Source organism: Schistocerca serialis, chromosome 11 (assembly GCF_023864345.2).
Source record: "Schistocerca serialis cubense isolate TAMUIC-IGC-003099 chromosome 11, iqSchSeri2.2, whole genome shotgun sequence".
In the NCBI taxonomy this organism is placed as follows: Eukaryota; Metazoa; Arthropoda; class Insecta; order Orthoptera; family Acrididae; genus Schistocerca; species Schistocerca serialis.
Genome location: NC_064648.1, coordinates 31,608,707 through 31,616,991, shown reverse-complemented (window position 1 = coordinate 31,616,991; position 8,285 = coordinate 31,608,707). Strand labels below are relative to the sequence as shown.

Below are 8,285 nucleotides of genomic sequence, written 5' to 3'. Positions count from 1 at the left end.
AGATGGCGTTGGCGCAACGTCGAAACCAGTAGCCAAATAAATATGAAATATGAAGTACAGCTTTATACCAGCTGATGTCCCACCACCATTCAATTTAAATATCGATGTATGAAGATTAATTGACGGAAAGTGATCGAGTAAAACAGAAGTGATTTGTGGCGTTCCCCGAGGTAGTGTTATAGGTGCTCTGCTGTTCCTTATCTATATAAATGAATTACGAGACTATCTGAGCAGCCGTCTTAGGTTGTTCGCAGATGATGCTGTCGTTTATCATCTAGCACAGTCTTCAGCAGATCGAAACAAATGGTTCAAATGGCTCTGAACACTATGGGACTTAACTTCTGAGGTCATCAGTCCCCTAGAACTTAGAACTACCTAAACCTAACTAGCCTAAGGACATCACACACATCCATGCTCGAGGCAGGATTCGAATCTGCGACCGTAGCGGTCACGCGGTTCCAGACTGAAGCGCCTAGAACCACTCGGCCACTCCGGCCGGCAGATCGAAACAAATTGCAAAACAATTTAGAAAAGATATCTGTCATGGTGCGAAAATTGGCAATTGACCCTAAATAATGAAAAGTGAGGAGTAATCGATATGAGTGCTAAATGGAATCCGTTAAACTTCGCTTACACGATAAATCAGTCGAATCTAAAGGCCATAAATACAACTATGTACCTAGAAATTACAATTACGAGCAACTTAAATTCGAAACAACACATAGAGAATGCTGTGGGGGAGGCAAATCAAGGGCCTCGTTTTATTGCTAGAACACTTTAAAAAAATGAAACAGATCCACCAAAGAAACTGCCTACAATAAGTTTGTCCGTCCTCTTTTGCAGTACTTCTGCGGGGTCTGGGAACCTTATCGGATATGATTAACGGAGGACATAGAGAAAGTTCAAAGAAGGGCAGCACATTTTGTATTATCGCGACACAGGGAGACAGTGTCACGGCCATTTGGCCATGATACAGGATTTGCGATGGACAACGTTAAAACATACGCGTTTCTCGTTGCGGCGGAGTGTTCTCTCGAAATTCCAACCAGTAACTTTATCCCCCTAATGCGAAAATATTTTGTTGACGCCGGTCTGCATAGAGAGAAACGATCATCACAATAAAAACTGGGATATAGATTTCGCACGGGAAGACGCAGGTGTTCGTTTTTTCCGCAAGCTGTTCGAGAGTGGAATAATAGATAATTATTGTGAAGGTGGTTCAGTGAACCCTCTGCGAGGCACTTGGTGTGATTTGCAAGGTACCAATGTAGATGTGGTTGTATTCTTTGTATTCTCTTAATGCGATTTTCCGCAGATCTCAAATATTCGATCGGTACTCAAAAACGGGTCGCACTAGTGCTCTACACGTGGCCTGCTCCATAGATGATGATGATGATGATGATGTTGATGATGATGTATGGTTTGTGGGGCGAGCAACTGCGCGGTCATCAGCGCCCATACAAAGTTCCAAGCCTGACACAGTCCAATTTCTAACTCAGTCCAATCTAGCAACTGTCACAAATGATGATGATGATGAAATGATGAGGACAACACAGTCCCCGGGCAGAGGAAACGCCCAACCCGGCCTGGAATCAAACCTGGTGTCCCGTGTTCCAGAGGCAGCAACACTGGCAACTGGACCACGGGCTCGCTTCGTGTATGAACTCACTCACTCCGTCATCAGGCCACAAGTGGCCCATCGGGACCATCCGACCGCCGTGTCATCCTGAGCTGAGGATGCGGATAGGAGGGGCGTGTGGTCAGCACACCGCTCTCCCGGTCGTTACGATGGTTTTCTTTGATCGGAGCCGCTACTATTCGGTCGAGTAGCTCCTCAATTAGCATCACGAGGCTGAGTGCACCCCGAAAAATGGCCACAGCACACGGCGGCCCGAATGGTGACCCATCCAAGTGCCGGCCACGCCCGACAGCGCTTAACTTCGGTGATCTGACGGGAACCGGTGTATCCACTGCGGCAAGGCCGTTGCCTCGTGTATGAACTGCGCATTCCTAAATTCACCTCAAAGAACCGAAGCCGGCCATTCGCATTGCCCAATGAAGCCCTGACGTGCTCGTTCCACCTCATATCGCTTTGCAGTTCCACGCCTAGGTATATGACTGTGTAACGCTGCATGCCTAGGTATATGACTGTGTAACGTTGCACGCCTAGGTATATGACTGCGTAACGTTGCACGCCTAGGTATATGACTGCGTAACGTTGCACGCCTAGGTATATGACTGTGTAACGTTGCACACCTAGGTATATGACTGCGTCGTTGCACGCCTAGGTATATGACTGTGTAACGTTGCACGCCTAGGTATATGACTGCGTAACGTCGCACGCCTAGGTATATGACTGCGTAACGTTGCACGCCTAGGTATATGACTGTGTAACGTTGCACGCCTAGGTATATGACTGCGTAACGTTGCACGCCTAGGTATATGACTGCGTAATGTTGCACGCCTAGGTATATGACTGTGTAACGTTGCACGCCTAGGTATATGACTGCGTAACGTTGCACACCTAGGTATATGACTGCGTAACGTTGCACGCCTAGGTATATGACTGCGTAACGTTGCACACTACTAAAACAGGTGTCTATAATTACACGACTGTTTTCCTACTCAGACACGTAGCTTACACTTTTCTGCATTTAGAGCAACGTTACATTCCTAACATGAAATGGAAATTCTGTCCAAGTCATCCCGTATTCTCTTCCACTCATCCAGCGACTATAGTTTCCCATATACTACTGCGTCATTAGTCAACGCTCAAGAAAGATATTAGAAAAAATTCGAAGTTGTAAACAGGTAGAAGGTGCTGATAATATAAATCTTTATTTACTGCGGTTTCCCTCTTCTGATCATCTTCAGGCATCATAAAATTATTTGCAACGCCCGGCACGGCAGTGTTCTTGCTATTTCTTATTTTAAATCCTGTCCCATTCCTTAGGCCATTAAAAAACTCTCTTGAAATTTGACCCTATCTGTCAACTGTTGAAAGTGCAAAACAGTTTTGCAATGAGTCAAACAACGGGAGAAGACCTGCAAAACGGGCAGAACGGCTCATAAGACGACTCGTTAAATGCTTCGCATTGGGTACAGGTCTGTATGAAGCGCAAGCGTTCACATTAACAGACAGAGCGTCGCGAAGTGGGTATGGTGGAAAAGGAGGAAGGTGAGCTGGTCCGAAAGAATGAAGAAGAGTTACGGAGAGGCGAAGAAAGGCGAATGTTACAGGAGAGTGTAGATACGCCTGGGCATTGAGTCAAACAGAGCTTGGATGGCGTGTACAGGTACAGCTGCCCATGCAGCTTCAACACGATACCACAGTTCATCAAGAGTAGTGACTGGCGTATTGTGGCGAGTCAGTTGCTCGGCCACCATTGGCCAGACGTTTTCAATTCGTGAGAGATCTGGAGAATGTGCTGGCCAGGGCAGTAGTCGAACATTTTCTGTATCCAGAAAGGCCCGTGCAGACCTGCAACATGCGGTCGGACATTATCCTGCTGAAATGTAGAGTTTCCCAGGGTTCGACTGAAGGGTAGAGCCACGGGTCGTAACACATCTGAAATGTAACGTCCACTGTTCTAAGTGACGTCAATGCGAACAAGAGGTGACCGAGACGTGTAACCAATGGCACCCCATACCATCAGCCCGGGTAATACGCCAGTATGGCGATGACGAATACACGCTTCCAATGTGCGTTCACTGCGATATCGCCAAACGCGGATGCGACCATCATGATGCTGCAAGCAGAACCTGGATTCATCCGAAAAAATGACGTTTTGCCATTCGTGCACCCAGTAATCCATCGCAGGCGCTGCTGTCTGTGATGCAGTGTCAAGGGTAACCGCAGCCACGGTCTCCGAGCTGATAGTCCGTGCTGCTGCAAACGTCGTCGAACTGTTCGTGCAGATGGTTGTCGTCTTGCAAACGTCCCCATCTGTTGACTCAGGGATCGAGGCGTGGCTGCACGATCCGTTACAGCCATGCGGATAAGATGCCTGTCATGTCGACTGCTAGTGATACGAGGCCGTTGCGATCCAGCACGGCGTTCCGTATTACCCTCCTGAACCCACCGATTCCATATTGTGCTAACAGTTATTGGATCTCGACCAACGCGAGCAGCAATGTCGCTATACGATAAACCGCAATCGTGATAGGCTACAATCCGACCTTTATCAAAGTCGGAAACGTGATGGTACGCGTTTCTCGTCCTTACACGAGGCATCACAACAGCGGTTCACCAGGCAACGCCAGTCATCTGCTGTTCGTGTATGAGAAATCGGTTGGAAACTTTCGTCATGTCAGCGCGTTGTAGGTGTCTTCTCTGGCGCCAACCTTGTGTGAATGCTCTGAAAAGCTAATCATTTGCATATCAGAGCATGTTCTTCCTGTCGGTTAAATTTCGCGTCTGTAGCACGTCATCTTCGTGGTGTAGCAATTTTAACGGCCAGTAGTGTAAGATATACGTAGCAGAATATACGTAGCTGAATTAAAACAGGCGACGCTAGCATAATGAGGTTCAGCAAACAGAAGTAGTCAAGGGCTTGCCGCAGTGGTAACACCGTTTCCCGTCAGATCACCAAAGTGATGTCGGGCTGGGCTAGCAATTGGATGGGTGACCTTCCGGTCTGCCGAGCGCTGTTGGCAAGCGGGGTGCACACAGCGCTTATGAGGCAAACTGAGGAGCTACTCGACTGAGAAGTAGCGGCTCCGGTCTCCTAAACTGACACACGGCTGGGAGAGCAGTGTGCTGACCACGTGACCCTCCACATCCGCATCCAGTGTCACAAGTGCCCTGAGGATGACACGGCGGTCGGTCGGTACCGTTGGGCCTTCATGGCCTGTTCGGGTGGAGTTAAGTTTTTAAATAGTCGTAGATGAGTTCGCCTACTTGGGTAGGGAAAATGAGTGATGACGATCGAAGTCGAGAGGATATAAAATGCAGAATGGCAACGATCAGAAAAGCGTTTCTGAAATAGAAGAAGCTGTTTTCATCTAATGCTAACTGTCAGAAAGACTTTTCTTAAAGTATTTGTTCGAAGCGTACACTTGCAGATAAGTGAAAGGTGGACAAGAGGAGAGTAGGACATTTTGAATTGCTGTGCTACAGAAGAATGTCGAGGATTAGCTGGGTAGATCGAGCAAGGAATGAGGCGACACTGAATCGGACTGGGGAAGATAGAAATTTGTCGTGAAACTTGCCTAAAAGAAGTTATCGGTTGCTAGGAAGCATCCGGGGATATCAAATGTTTCGTATGGCTCTGACCACTATGGGACTTAACATCTGAGGTCACCAGTACCCTAGAACTTAGAACTAGTTAAACCTAACTAACCAAAGGACATCACACACATCCGTGCCCGAGGCGGTTTTCGAACTTGCGACCGTAGCAGCAGCGCGGCTCCGGACTGAAGCGCCTAGAACCACTCGGCCACGACGGACGGCGGAGATATCTAAGAATTGTCCGTTTGGCGATGAGCGAAGTGTTGGCGGTCAAAATCAAAGAGGTTTCTAGTGGGTGGAGATTGAAGCAGCTGTGCAGAGAGGAACCGGCTTGCACGGAACAGACGAGCGCGGATATCTGTTTCGGAGTAGTCTAGTAGTGTTCGCACTGCAAAGCACAACGTCAGTGATGTCTGTGGGGTGAGGTAGTTCAGTTTCCACCGTGAGATCTTAGCTACTAGTTTCGGTTACGCTTTTCGGTGGCGGGGTCGAGCGCAGATCCGTTGGACAGCCGTGCCCCCTACAGTGGAATACCTTTGCTTTTCGACGACGGTGAGATCCGCCGTTTAATTTGGGGCTGGCGGGGCAGCGAGGGGAGGAATTGGCCAGGGCGCGGTTGCATTCCCACCTCCCCTCCGCGTGCGGTTAAGCGCAGCGCCGGCTCATCCCCCAGCGGGGGGTTGACAGCGGGAGAAGACGGGAGGGGTGGTTTCCACCCCTGACGTGGCTGGTGCGCCGGCGGAGATCCGTTAGGCCGTTAAGGAAAACAATTAGCGCGCACTGCACAAAGCGGATTACTCTAGCGCGGCGCGTAACGGACGCTGACGACTGCTCATCCCTGTCTTCTTTCTTCTCCCGTCCTCCAACTACGGCGCTTCTTCAGCGCCGCCGCCGAAACCGAGCCACGTCACCGCAGCTGTGTGCGTGGGAAACGTTGCCGGTCGTGCAGTGCGAGAGCGACACCGACAACTTTTAACAACTCAAACGCAGAATAATTTTTTTAAAAAACTTAAACGGTTTTATCGCTCTTCAAAATATTTCAGTTTAACATCAATGCATTTCTGCAGGCGACGTAACTATTCCTTAAAGCAATGATGCCAACCTCCTGAGGCACTTCAGAAGCGATACTGTCCCACTGCTACGCCTGGTTGAGAACAAGTGATTCCAGACACCTCTACCTCTTTTGTAAATAGAAAGACAACTCGAGGCGCTAGGCCGGCGCTGTATGGAGGAGGGTCCATGGCGTTGACCTTTAGCAGATCCAGATACACAGCAGTTAGTCTTGCTGCATGCGACGACAACGCATTGTCGTCTTAGAAAACTGTATTCGGCATTTTCCACGATTTTTTTATAGCTGTAAACAAACATTACTTTAAATGTGATTTGAGACTTTCTCGGCGTATTCCATTCGTGAAATCTTCTCCGGTGATCAGCCGAGTAAAGGCGTCGTCTTCTCGCAACGTTTCGAAGGGTTTCGTACCCATCATCTTCAAGCGAAGATGATGGGTACGAAACCCTTCGAAACGTTGCGAGAAGACGACGCCTTTACTCGGCTGATCACCCGAGAAGATTTCACAAACATTACTTTGTGTACCAACTGACAGTATCGGAACCTCTATTTTCTATGACAATATGGCCCATTTTACAAAACAAAACTATCAACTATCTTCTTACCAACTCTGCGAATTAGTCGGAATTTCTTAGTCGCAGGTTGTCTTCGAAAAACTCATTGAGCCGAATGATTTTTCTTTTCAGGATAATAGCAGTACATCCAAGATTCATCACCACTTATGATACTCCAAACCAACTTTGGAAGTGTCGCCTCGGAATTTTCCAGCTTGTTCCTCGACCAATCACTGCGTTGGTACTTTCGATCGAGAGTCAGTCTGCTTGGAATCCACCCACAACAAACTCTTCTCTCTTGTACTTGTTTACATAAGATGTTTTCTACTCACTCATACTAATGTATAATGTCACCTGAATAAATTCGGACGATGTACTTTAGTGTTCTTCGAGCACTGCTCAGACAGAGGAACATTTTCATCAGTAACAGAAGTTCTTGGCCGTCATTCAAGAAATTCATCACTAAGAAAAAAAAATCGACATTTTTTTGTATTCGCTGTACAGATTATAAACCGTTGCCTTAGACGGGACTTCATCGTAGTACGCATTCCTAAGTACAGCTTTGTTTAGGTGTTAATGAAGATTTAAAATCGTAAGAAATCATAGCTCGGAAATGTTCTTGTTATATCCTAGCCAGTAATGCCACCCGAGCCCGCTGCCAAAAGGTTGGCAGCATCAAAGACCGGACGCCGTCCGCATAAGCAGCGCCAGCGAGACAGCAAATCGCCGCAAGTCTGCGCGCGCCACCGCTGGCTTCTGGCTTCTTAAGCGCTGGAGTCGCGAGCGCTAGGGCAGTTCTGTATTCGCCGCTCAGTTGTATACTCGCCACCGAATTGTGTACTTGCTAGTCAGTTGTGTGTTCATCGCAGCAGAATTGTTGTTTGTCGTCAGCCGACGCTGACCTAGCCGCTCCGACTCGAACTAGACAGATCTCTGTAGACACGGAGTTCACTACTGTGTTTCTGTATCTTCGTTAATAAAGATAAGTACCGACTTTTATTTAATCAGAGTGTTTGGGTTTTCATCTTTCTGTTCACTATTACAGCGGACCGGTCGGCCCGCTATTAAAAGTGTGGCGGTGACTTCGTAAGCCGTTTCTACCGCGAATTGTTTGTCGCTACGAACACCGCCACAAAAGTTCTCTATACAAATACATTTTTTGGTGCACTCAAAAATCTTTGAATGATGGCAAATCGAACAAATTACGCCGCAATCGACTAGCAAAACATAAAAATGTAACTGTCAAATATAAAAAAATTGTTTGTTTTTAGGAAAATGACGTTCTATCGTATCACAGAGTCTGCTTCGAATTACAGGTGTGATATTCGATAGTGTACCGCATTGACTCTGTCCAAAAGTCTTGGAATGTATTAACTAAAATTACTACGTCTTACCTTTGCAGATGAATTCGCTATTTTTTGTGATTCGCTGG

General features: G+C 47.5%; 1 pseudogene; it reads right to left on the bottom strand.

Annotated features, from left to right (window-relative positions):
- Positions 1 to 1,871: 1,871 nt before the first annotated feature.
- On the bottom strand, positions 1,872 to 1,989 carry LOC126427473 (5S ribosomal RNA; annotated as a pseudogene).
- Positions 1,990 to 8,285: the final 6,296 nt, after the last annotated feature.